General features: G+C 43.1%; 1 protein-coding gene across 8 annotated transcripts in view; it reads right to left on the bottom strand.

The window, feature by feature from the left end:
* The window catches only part of MEF2A (myocyte enhancer factor 2A), a 155,931-nt gene that overhangs the window by 108,000 nt on the left and 34,838 nt on the right, over nt 1-13,093 (bottom strand). The window contains exon 1 of one of the 8 annotated variants that reach the window (XM_074966531.1): nt 1,085-1,190. The exons of the other annotated variants lie outside the window; for them this stretch is intronic. The gene's annotated coding sequence lies outside the window, so the exon portion shown is untranslated. Of the gene's footprint in view, nt 1-1,084; nt 1,191-13,093 lie in introns of those variants that run through there. 8 annotated transcript variants of the gene reach the window in all.

Here is a 13,093-nt window from a genome sequence, read left to right as displayed (position 1 = left end):
ACAGCTACTGCAAGTTAATTTGCATTTACTACAGCAGGTTCAGGCAGCTGGGTGTGAGGGGTCTGCACAGGGTGACAGGGTAGGCCCAGCATGGGCTCAAGTTTGGGCAGCAGGACAGGGGCAGGCCCCCAGCCAGGGCAGCAAAGTCTGTGTTGGGAACGAACCCCCTGGACACATATGGACTCATCGGCCATCAGGGCATGCAACATCATGGGACACAGTAGAGCAGGGGTTGGCAAACTTTTTGGCCCAAGGGCCACATTGGGGTTACGAAATGGTATGGAGGGCCGGGTAGGGAAGACTATGCCTCCGCAAACAGCCTGGCCCCCGCCGCCTATCAGCCCCCTCCCACTTCCCGCCCCCCTCAGAACCCACCACGCATCCAACTCCCCTGCTCCTTGTCCCCTGACCGCCCCCTCCCAGGACCCCCGTCCCTAACTGCCCGCCCAGGACCCCACCCCCTATCCAGCCCCCCGCCCCACCTGCTCCCTGTCTCCTGACCGCCCCCCCCCCGAACCTCTGACCCACCCTGCAGTGATGTAGTGCGGGGGAAGGGCCGGGGCAAGCCTCCCCAGCCGGGGGCTCAGGAGCCCGGCAGGACGGTCCCGAGGGCCGCAGTTTGCCCACCTCTACAGTAGAGACTCCCAAGGGGTCTATGGGGGAGCAGGGCTCTGCAGAACTCCCTCCATGCAGTCCTGAGAACAGTTATGCCAGGGTGGCTGACCCGATGGGAGTTCACCTACTCAGTACAACTAAAGATAAAATCCTGAGAGGCGAATAGGTGGATATATTATCCCTATTGCACACGGAGGTGTTGACAGACAGTAAACATCGGCAAGGCAAGCAAAACAGCAAGCTGCCCAAGAGGCCAAGGGTGCCAAGAACATGGGAAAATTGGGAGGCTGCCTTCCTCATCTATGCGGGTGTTACAGTACAGCCTACCCAGAGAGGAGCCCTGCCTTGGTTAAGTATATGGATATAATTAAGTGGGCACACAATATATTTGGGGGCATGTCCTGGTTTAATTATGATGAGCAGTTTCAATTCAGGGCAGCAACACAACCTGGGACAAGGTGGGACATACCTCATCACACAGTGTGGTTGGAGTGGATGACACGAAGGGCGCCAGGAGTTCACACCGACAGCGGTGTTCATACTGCAGCAAGCTCAGGAGGGGCCCCAGGCATGTAATAGTATTTGCTGGGCATTTAATGATGGTGGTTGTTTTCGCAACCCCTGTAGATACAGACACATTTGCGAGGCATGTTTTGGGATGCTGTAACAGGGTCCATGACCCGCCCCTCTTCCTGGGGCCCGCCTGCTGCCCCCAATAAGGCTCAGAGAGGCTTCAGGGTTGTGCAACACCCGTGTCTTTATTTAACTACAGTTATCCCACCACCAGTGTTTATCTGTTTACAAGCTTTACAGGATTATTCAACCTCTTTCACAGGCAGAGTCAGCCTTCAACTAGGAGGCCTCCAGTTCCCTGACTGACTGACTTCTCCCTGGCTGCCCCCAAGCCTTCTGCCTCCCTCCCAGGCTTTATAGCCCTTGGCTTGTCAGGCCAGCAGGTGTTGCCAATCATCAGGCCTTTTCCATCAGCCCCAATCTGTTTCTCCTTATTCGAGCTGACTGGGCAGGGGCTAATTAGGTGCTTTTGCACCTGCTACAGATGCATTCAGCCTGTTCTTGCCAGAGCGGAAAGGGAAGATCACAGGGAGGAAACAAGAATGGGGGTGGCGCAAGCGCCAACCGCAGGGTGGCGCAGGTGTAACAGTGTCTGGTACACAGAGCACAAGCTGGGGAGGGGGACGTGCTGGGGGTGGTGTAATGGGCATGGACTCCAATGCCAGTTAGGCCCGATGTGTTAAGGGTGCTCCTATGGGATTACCCTAAAAGGGCAGATTGGGCATATTTGTGGGAGGGGTTTACAGCAGGATTTCAGATCCCTTTTGTGGGAAATAGAATTCATTCGATGTCAAAAAATTTAAAGTCAGTAGCTGGGATGGGACATATTGTTCAAAAAAAAATACTGCACAAGAATTAAAGGAGGGCAAGATAGCTGGGCCATTTCATCAGCTGCCTATACATATTTGAGAGTTTGCCCCCTGGAGTTGGTCCCCAAGACGACCCCAAGGACATACCGATTAATTCATCACCTGTCATACCCACAAGGTGGCTCTATTAATGATGGAAGAGACCCAGCACTATATTCCGTACGCTATTCCTCCATCGATGAAGCTGTTCGTATCGTATGGGCGTGTGCCCCTGGGGCGCTAATGGCTAAATGTGATATCAAGTCTGCTTTCCGACTCCTGCCAGTGCGTTATTTGGATGATTTCTTGTTCGCAGGGTGAGCCGGATCAAATGAGTGTGTTCACCTGTTGGACACATTTCAGGCCCTGGCTAAAAAGTTGGGGGTATCCCTAGTGGAGGAGAAAACAGAAGGTCCTTCCACTACACTGACAATCACACATGGGACAATGGGTTCTTTCTCCCCAGTACAGCTGCTAGGCAAGAGGCCATTTGGAGATGTCTGGGAACTTGGCGGGGCTGGGGGAGAGGCAGCCAAGCAAATTGCTGGTGCCTCCTGGTGGTGAATGTTCAGTGCAGGTACTCCATAGGGAGGGCAGCCAGTGACCAGATAAATGGCCTGGTAAAGGACTTAAAAGGAGGTATTGGATAAAGGAGCAGAATGGGGGGAGGGGGTTGGGGACTCCTCTGATTGGTATGGCAGGGAGCCAACGCCCCTGCCCCCCTTCTCATAGCCCTCCTTAACCCTCTTATGAGGGTGGTGGATGGTAAGGTCCAAACCATGGGTGAGCTGGGTGACCTCAATAGAAACAAAGAGGGGCTGGTGGAGGCCCCAGAGAATTGATTTGAATAAGCATAGATTTGCCTGCAGCGTACACTTGATCTGCCGGGTGGTCCCAGACATCTATATAATAAAGTTGCGGTCTGATTAAAACCCATAACACGTCTCCTGTCCTTCTTGCAGTGTACCCAGACAACAAAAAGACACTGGTTCTACAACAAGAGAACAGTTATAGAGAATGGAACAGAACTAATCCAAGACTGGTGTGAACTGCCTATACTCACCTCAATTGAAATCATTAAAACTATGCTACTCATCTCAGGGAAGTAAGAACTTAATCTCAAAAATTTCCAGAAGTTTTGATTGGCCCATCTCAAAACAAACCTCCATGCACCTAAGAGTAGTAGGAGTGAACAAAAGAAAAAATTCTGGCTCTTGACTTTCTGGATGGTCAAAAATTAATTGACGGTATTTTCCTCTATCTTAAGAGGATAGAACATGCTTAGTAAACATCCAAAAGAGGACTATTTTCAGGTAAACAAATTATTTTGTAGTCGTCCAATATTTTCAGGCTCATTGAGACGCTGTGGTTTGATAGCATGTAAGACACCTTCCATGTTATCTGGTTAAAACATCACTAAGCAAATGGATCACTTGGAATTCTCCTCTCTCAGTGGGAGTCATATTTCAATACAGTCACTTCAGTGAAGCACTGGCTTTAACTACTACTAAGCTGGCTTTCAGCATTTTTCCATCTTAACTTCTCATGTTTAATAAGCGTATTTTTCTACCCTATCCCCCTCACCTTTTGGGTAAAGTCTTGCATGTGGAAAGGGACCAGCACTTATAGACATCTGACTATACCAGAGGTGGGCAAACTACAGCCCGCGGGCCACATCCAGCCCGCAGGACCATCCTGCCTGGCCCCTAAACTCCCAGCCGGTGAGGCTAGCCCCCGGCCCCTCCCCCAATATCCCCCCCTCCCCTGCAGCCATGCTGCAGGGGGGGCAGCAGGGCTGCAAGCTCCTGCTGCTCTGAGCAGCATGGTAAGGGGGAGGCGGCAGCACGTGCGCAGCGGTGCAAAAGTTGGGTAGAGGGTCCCAGGGGCAGTCAGGGGACATTGAGCAGTTGGATGGGGCGGAGGTTCTGGGGCGGGGCGGTCAGGGAAGAGGGGGGTTTGGATAGGGTGTGGGAGTCCCAGGGGGCCTGTCGGGGGCTGGATAGGGGCCAGGGGGGCAGTCAGGGGACAGGGAGCAGAGGGGGGTTGGATAAGGGGTGGGATCCCAGGGGGTGCGGTTTGGGGTAGGGGGGTCCCGGGAGGGGGAGGTCAGGGGACAAGGAGCAGGGGGGTTGGATGGATCAGGGATTCTGAAAGGGGCAGTCAGGGCACGGGAAGTTGGAGGGGGCATATAGGAAGGAGGGGGCACGGCTGTTTGGGGGGCACAGCCTTTCCTACCCAGCCCTCCATATAGTTTCACACCCCGATGTGGCCCTCTGGCCAAAAAGTTTGCCCACCCCTGGACTATATGGTATATCAGATCAAAAAGGGATGGTACACTAAAATTACAATACCTATTTTGTGCCAAATTCTCAAATGATGTAATCAGACTAGCTCTACAGACGTCAATGGAACTGAGTCAGATACCACAAGCTGAGGATCTTTAATCATACATAAAATGGGACATTCAAAATTAAAAGCTTACACACCAACTAACTCTGCCCCCTTCCGTGTATGATTTATCTATCTATCCATGGCTTATTTAGATAGCCCAATGTATAACACTATATTTAGCTGAATATATGTGCATTTCATTAGAAAGGATGTGGAACTTTTACATTTTTTTGCCAGATAGCAATTTGCTTCCAAGGGTTGTGTGTTCAAGGAACAAAAATCCTCTTGCAATTAATATACACAAGAAGCAAAATTAAAGTTTCTATAAAAACTTTAACAATGCATTTCCCCAGTCTGCTCGATTAAGTTCTCAGCCTGAATAGTCCACTGACAATTTGTTTTCATATAACGTTTCCGGGGCGGAAGGGCGGGGAGAGACAGGGGAACGAAGGAGGAAAGATGAAAAACACGATTTTGTTGCAGACTGGCATGAAAAGTTCACAAGGAACAAGCAAATCCTGTATACATGTTTAGGTTTGCGCTTGCTGGTATAATTTCAGATGCTGGTATGCAATACCTCAGTAGTCAGAAAAGTTATTCTTTCTTTCTCCCCACCCTTTGCATGGGATACATAAATAGAGCAAAAGGCTAAATTCTAACTACACTGCAAATCCTAAGCAAAGTTCATTTAGGTTAAGTTGCTGTATTTAACAAAGGTAAAATACACCTGCTACCTCATTAGAATATTATCCCTGAGAGGATCCAGTTATGTTTAGCATAGCCAAGAGGTGTCTCTCAAGAAGGCTGTTACATTATAATGAATTAATGTAACTGGGAGCCAAAGTGCCATCTGTAGCCTATTAATGTTAATGTTGCAAGAGAGCCTTCTACAGATGAATTTCAAACACTGAAAATCTACAGTGAATAATTTTTGTGCCAGCACTGTTACAGTTGCTCTACACCTCAGTAAAAACCGTAATGATAGTGGTCTGAAGCCTCATAGGTTAAAAAATTAGAAGGTGATTTTATTTGTATAAGGTGGGTGAGTGAAAGATGTAGGTAAAGTCAGCAATGTAAATACTGGTGCAGAATTACTGTGTCTTTGCAGTATATCTGTACAGGAAAAACAAAACTGAACAATAGCAAAAAGGAGAAGCACAAAAAAAACCCACACAGTGGACTACAACTATACTTAAAAGGTACATAAAACCACAAATCTAACAAGTTAACAATAAGTGCAATTAAAAGACCAACCAACATTCTTGGCATAAGGATTAAAGCTTGTGGAAAAGATCAAGTCTCACTTTTAAAATATTGTTGTTTTCAGTTTCATTGATTGTGCTTCAGCTCCATTGTAGTAACTAACACATATCCAATTCTCCAATTACGGCAAGCACACGGTGTTTCAGTCATTCCAAAATGAATACAGTGCATAACTGGCAAATTGTATTACGGTGGGCATAGAAACTATAGAGATATGAGCTCTAGACATAGATATATACATCAAAGGTATTAGAGTACGGGTAACTATTTGCATCTGCTGATTTTGTTCTGGTTACAAGGAAATTGTAGTGGTGAAAAAAGAAGAAACAGGAACAGAATCTTTAAGGAAAATTAGCAGGTTAAAACAAAAGCACAGGAAATTGTATTAGCATAGTGCCTCAGTAAGCTAGCTTTTTCTGGTATACAGGTGCAGGACTTCCTAAGAACAAGTGGAGAAGTGAAATTTTTGTCACGTGACTTATTGCCAGCAGTCAACCGGAAGTTCAAATATCAAGAGTAAAACCACTCATTCTGTATTGTCTAAATTGTGCATACTGTTGAGATTGTGTATTGCAGTTTACCAAGGGTAATACACTCTTATGAATTGATGCTCTTGTAATCATAAAAGTTCAGAGCAGATTTCAAGGGCTACAGATTTCAGGGGCAAAAAAACCACTCCTAAAAAAACCACCAACCACAGTAATCCAAATAGTTTACTTGAAAATGTATTCAGAGCCTGGCTAAACGACACGAGACAGTCATACTATTTAGATGTGAATTCTATAAACCAACAGACAATAACATAATGCTGAAAAAGTCTTCACACCACAGTGAGACATTTAGCAAACCATGAAGACGCCTACAGGTTCCTAACAAAAGATTAGTGGTAAGATTTTTCTTCTGTGGCTACATTAACCACTGTACAAAACTCAACTTCTTCTTTTAAAATCTAGATGCTCATGCTGGAGCTCAAACCTCAAAACAATGAATGCAAAAATAAAAAATATCACTACATTTAAAAGTCTAGACTTAAAAGAAAATAAGACAAAAAATGTGACTAGAGGAATTCCAGCAGCTTTTTTTCTTGTCTTTTACATTTTTAGTCATTTAATAGCTAAGTAAAATGCACACCATTTCTGCTATATTTATACATTTTTATTGTTTTGTATCTACTATGTACAAACTCACAGACATTGTCTGCTCAGAGGACCTTACAATCTACAGTCAGATAAACAAGTAGATTAGAAGTGGAACAACTATAGACAATTTATATATAATCAACTAAACTCACCCCCCAAAAATATAGCAGAAATAAGTTTTGAAAGGGACTTAATATGACAAGAATAGGGGCCACGTTGTTGAGTTTAGGGCAGAGGTAGGCAAACTATGGCCCGCGGGACCATCCTGCCCAGCCTGAGCTCCCGGCCGGGGAGGCTAGCCCCCGACCCCTCCCCCACTGTCCCCCCTTCTGTGCTGCCGTGTGGGCAGCGGGGCTGCGAGCTCCTGCCACTCTGAGAGGCATAGTGAGGGAGCGGTGGGGACACACACGCAGCGGTGCAACTGTTGGGCAGGGGTCCCAGGGAACAGTCAGGGGACAGGGAGCGATTGGATGGGGTGGAGTGGTCCGGGAACAGGGGGGTTGGATAGGGCATGGAAGTCCCGGGGGGCCTGTTGGTGGGGGGGGGGGGGGGGTTGGGGGGGTTGGATAGGTCGGGGGTTCTGAGGGGGGCAGTCAGGGGGAGGGGGCGGAGGCCTGGTTGTTGGCGGGGGGGGCACACCACCTTCCCTACCCGGCCCTCCATACAGTTTCGCACTCCGATGTGGCCCTCAGGCCAAAAAGTTTGCCCACCCCTGGTTTAGGGAGTTACTTCTATGCAGAGCAGTTCAAAAAGCTTCTAAATGTATTTATACTAACTCTGTGGTATTGCCAAGAGTTATTTCTTAAATAACTCAAAAGCATTAAACAATTTTTCTAATTAAAATTACAGTTAAAAAAGATAGTTAATACTTAAAATAATCTGGACAGAAGCTGTGCCTTCCTTGGTGTCTTATACAGCAACAACCACACCCTAAGTGCTCTACTTAAGATGACACTGACATTCAGGCCGTCATTAGCACTTCACTTGCAAGATCTAGAATGAATTTCCAGTTCCCCCTATATTCTTTCATCTGGACTTAGTCAGTGATCTATTGCAGCACTCCAATCTTTCCTTCAAAGTCATACATAAAATGTTAGCTTCCTTTTCTGCCTTAGCATGTTTGAACTAAGTTTTTAGAAAGTAAAAATCATTCTCAACTTTTTAGTTCAACTCTTTTCCTCACTTTGAACTTGTATGAGAAAGTGTCTCTGAGCAAGTCATGTAAATTAAATGCAGGAGGAACATGAAAATTATATATCCATCCATTTTACAAACTTTAACTTTAATACAAAGGGAAAAAAACACTGTATAATCTTTTATATGGGTAAACCTTGACTGATAGGGTTCAATTATTTGTTTTTAAATGACTACATTTATCACGAGACCACTTTGACCCAGAGTTCTATCTATTTAAAAACAAAGATATAAAGAACTACAAATTTACTAAAAAGTACTAGATGCTAGAAACAGTTTGACAAATAGCAACTTTATTTAACCTAACGGTGTAAATGACAAACACACAATATATTTTTAGTTCACATTACCAATAAAGGGTTTGTTTCAATGTCAAATATTTTCATAGCATGGTATTATTTAATACACAGATAGATTAAATACATGTACCACTCATGATTTTTAAAAGCAATTTTCTAAAACTGAGGCGCAACTGACATGTTCCAATCAGGTAAAAGCAATAAGTAATGGAATTACCCATACATCTGAAAGGTGACTAAAAGACTAGTAAATGGATTAGAAACCATGTAGCATAGAGTGATGAAAGGCTGGGTGGGGTGACCACAGGCCAGCATCTGTAAGAACCAGCAGAGGGAAAAGAAGATGCCACAGGCTAGCAGCATTTCTAAGGCCATTGTTTTTGATGATTTAACTGACTTGTTTAGGTTACTAAATGACATATTTTTGGTGTTGCAGCCTGATGTAAAACTTTTCAGTTTGATTGTCTTATACAGAAAGCAATTTTGACAGTTCGTATAGATCTGATCTATTTTATGAATACAAGCAAACATCAGAAGGAAAACTGATTGAATAACCTCTGTTAAAAAGAAAGTCTCCATTTCTGTATAAAGTGTAAGTACTTAGTCACATTTAGAAACCCGGCTTCAGTTAAGAAACATATTACAATTTTTTCCCCTAAAATTTATGGGGGTGGGAAGTTTCTGATCTCTCTTTCAGAACTAGAATTTGCTGACAGAAATTTAACATTCTGAAGCTCAATTTACTGAAATTTATACACAACTGAAAGTTGTACTTTAAAAGAATATCTTACCGAGTAAGTTTTTAATTCTGAATACAATATTCATGCATGTTTCTAAAGATTGGAGGTGGTCCTCTGATTAAACTCAAAACTGCTTTTAACCACATTTTGAATGAATTGTGTAGCAGGAGCATAATCAATTTGATTTTAATGAGAATGATTTGTAACATGAATAGGTTTATAACCAGAAACTAACTATATATGATGTACTTTTTCCTTTCTTAAAGAATGCATTCTACAAATGTGTCTCTTTCAAACAATTAAGTTTTATAGTAACAGGAATTAATTTAATATTGTTGTGGAGTTTATATTTACAAAAATAATTTTGTTCGAACTTCATGTAAAAGTTAATAAAAATTCTGACTAAAAGATAGGTGAATAGAATATCCCCTTTTAAAGTGGATTCTTCTTCCCAGATAATTTAATTAAGTTTCTCAGAACATCTCAACTTCCAATAAACATTTTTTCTCTTCATGACAACTTGATGTCCGATCGTTAGGTCGCAGGTCTGGAAACCTGGCTGGAAACTCTTTGATACATCTTAGAACTCCAATTTCCCGTGTGACATTAAGCAAGTCATTTCAACCCATCCATAAAAATGGGGATACCTAAATTGCAGTAATCTTGTCATATGTTTTGAGATCTTCGTATAAAAACTACTCTGAAAGAACAAACTGTGGGCTCAATCATACAAATACTTACACATGCTTAACTATACTACAGTGAATAGTCTCATTGATTTCAATGGTATTACTTATGGTAGTAAACTTAAGTACACGTGTATTTACAGAATCTGGGGCCTATGAGATTACCCTTTATTACACGAATCTCTCTCAAACTAATTTCTGTGACAGCACTTTAAATATCCATCTTTGCATCAATAACTAAGGATATTCCTACTAACAATACTGCAAGAGATGCTTCTAATTTCCTTCTCTTAAATTTCATCATTTAGAAGCAATATTATTCTTATGAACTTATCTGAGAAGCAACTCTTAACTAGCCTCTTTTATTGCACCCATTAGGGCATATACAGTGACATATTTTAAATAAAATATTTGTGTTTTGCTATGAACAACTTCAATTTTAAAATGCTTTATTTAAACAAGGGTTTATTTCAATATAACAAAGAAAAAGTAACTTCAACTCTTGTTTTGCTAAATATAGTTACAGATGAATATTTGAAATTCTTCTGTACTCTTAATTGTAACTTCTAATACACCCCCACAAAGTTAAGGGAAAGGAGAAAAGGCAGGGGGAATACATATTAACAGTTTACAACAGCTAGCTGAAGAAGAGAAAAATAGGCAAGCATTTTATTCGTCTGAAAAAAAAACTCTAAAGGTTTATTTTAAAATCTTGCAAATTAAAGAAGTTCTTAGACCCTAAGGGGGAAAAAAGGGGTGAATTGTTTTTGCGCTGCAATTCAGAAAAAAAATCCACGATAGTTAGCCATTACCACTTGTTTTACATTATTAACATAACTTCATCATCATTAAAAAGTTCTTACAAAATTCTTTCTGCTAAAAGTCTACACATCTTGGCATTCAAGAACATTACAATTAACTTTCACACTCTCTCTTGATTACATGAAACAAATGAATCTTCCAGATGATAATTCCAATGTAAGAGCAGAACACTTTACTTTTGGTCTAATAAGTCCACCAAAGAAAGCGAGCATAGAGTATGATTCCACACTAGCTGTAATCTCCATTTTAAGGAGACCTGTCACATTGTTCTCTTGGGCCTGGAATAAAATTTAAAATAGTCTGTATAACTACTACACTAATCTTAAGTGTATATTATGTGGAAAAAGAATAGCTACTTACCCTACAATAACTGTGGTTTTCTGAGATGTTGTAGACAATGTGGATCCCACTGTAGATATGTATGTGGCTCATGTGAGAGAGTTCAGATTTTTTTTGAATAGCAAAATCCATCAGAACTGTGCATGCACTCCATGCCTTCTCCTGCTCCCTAGTGAGAGCATGAAGGGAGGAATGGCTGTGAACCTCCCTCAGTTCCCTCACCATTTGAAGTCCGTGGTAGCTGAGACCTCTGAAAGCAGGGATAGAGGATGGGCTGGTGTGGGATCCACAGGGATTATAACATTTCGCAGAACTACAGTTACTGTTTGTTCTTTGAGTATGTGTCAGTGTGGATCCCACTGTAGGTGACTAAGCAGCATCCCCTCAGAATGAGAATGAGAAAGGAATTTCAGCCGCTTCAACTGAACAGAAGTTGAAGCACCGTTCTTCCAAATTTGGCATCTGCTCTAGCCACTAAATCCAACACATAATGCTTGACAAAAGCGAGCAAATTACACCACATTCTCGCCTTGCAGATGTTGGAAACTGGCACATTTCTGAAACAGGCTGACTATATCACTTGAATTCTGGTGGAGTGAACCTTGATGTTTGGTATGACAGATACATTAGCCAACTGACAGCAAAGCAAAATACAGATGATATTGAAATGGATAACACAATGTAAGAAGATGCCTTGAACTTCAGAACACTCGGATAGAGTTATAAATAGACGGGGCAATAGGCTGAACAATTTGGTCATTAACGTAATAAAGCCAAGTCCTGGATACATCTAGTGTATATAATTTATTTTCTCCTTGTGCAGAGTGTGGCTGTAGGAAGACAACAGGCAGCTTGATTGACTGGTTCGGGTGAAATTCAGAGACCACCTTAGGAATGAACCTCGGGTGAGATTGCAACAGTTTTGTCCCTATGGAATGTTGTCAATTATAGGCACCTGAAGTGCACTCACTTTCCAGGCTGTCGTAATAACCACTAGGAACACTGTATTCAGAAGGAGGTGTTACAGGGGGCAATCTGACAGAGGTTTGAATGCAAGCTCTAAAGGTCTCAGAAGAAATAGATTGAGGTCCCAGGCAGGGACCTCTGACTGGTGGGCGTGTAACAGCCCTTTAAAAAACTTTGATACTATAAAAGGTGAGAGAAGACCAAACATAATTGTACAGGTGGATGACAAGTTGAAATCACCATGAAATGGATCTTAATAGAGCTGAATAAGAGGTCAGCCTGTTTTAAATGCAATAAGTAGACAAGGATCTGTAGCAACGAGGCCTGGACCAGACCATGATGGGCTGTCCATATCGAGAACTTTTCCATTCAGATGAATATGTTACTCTGATACAGAGCAGAAAAGCATCTATTAGAATTTTCTGGACCTGCAGGAAGCAATCTCCATCTGTGGCACTCAACCAGCCAACAATCATGCTATCAGGTTCACCAACTTCAAGTCTGGATGGAGTATCTAGCTGGTCATGGTGTTGTGAGATCAGGTCTGGACACTGTAGGGAGAAATAGTAGATCCATTGGCCAAAAGGTGCCTTGGCCAGTATGGAGCTACGAGAAAGATCAAAGGCTTGTCACATGATTTTGGAAATCATCTCGGGGAATCAGTGGAAAGGCCTTGAGAGGCCTTGAAACCACTGCAAAAAGAAGGTGCCCAGTAACGAGCCCAGACTTTTACCACCTCTGGAACAAGAGTTCAAGCACTTGGCATTGACACTGGAGGCAACCAGGTCTATTACTGGGGTTCCCCAAAGTAGGAATATTGGCTTTATGATGGATTTCCACAATGACGATTCCGGAGAGGTAACTGACTACTTAGGAAATCCATCAGGTTTTTGCTGATATCCAGGAGGTGAAGAGCCATCAGAGGTCATCCTGTGTTGGTAACACCACGTCCAGAGCCTGACGGCTCCCAGGCAGAGGAGAGAGAAATAAGCGAGAAGGTGCACACTTATGTAGATGACATCTCTGTGATGCACATAAGACCAGGGGTTCTCAAACTGGGGGGTCAGGACCATGAGGTTAAAATATGGTCGCAAGCTGTCAGCCTCCACCCCAAACCCTGCTTTGCCTCCAGCATTTATGATGGTGTTAATATGTAAAAAAGTGTTTTTAATTTACAAGGGGGGAAGGTCACACACAGAGGCTTACAATGTAAAAGGG

This window comes from Natator depressus, chromosome 10, assembly GCF_965152275.1.
Source record: "Natator depressus isolate rNatDep1 chromosome 10, rNatDep2.hap1, whole genome shotgun sequence".
Classification (NCBI taxonomy): domain Eukaryota; kingdom Metazoa; phylum Chordata; order Testudines; family Cheloniidae; genus Natator; species Natator depressus.
This window is presented reverse-complemented; position numbering and strand designations above follow the sequence as displayed.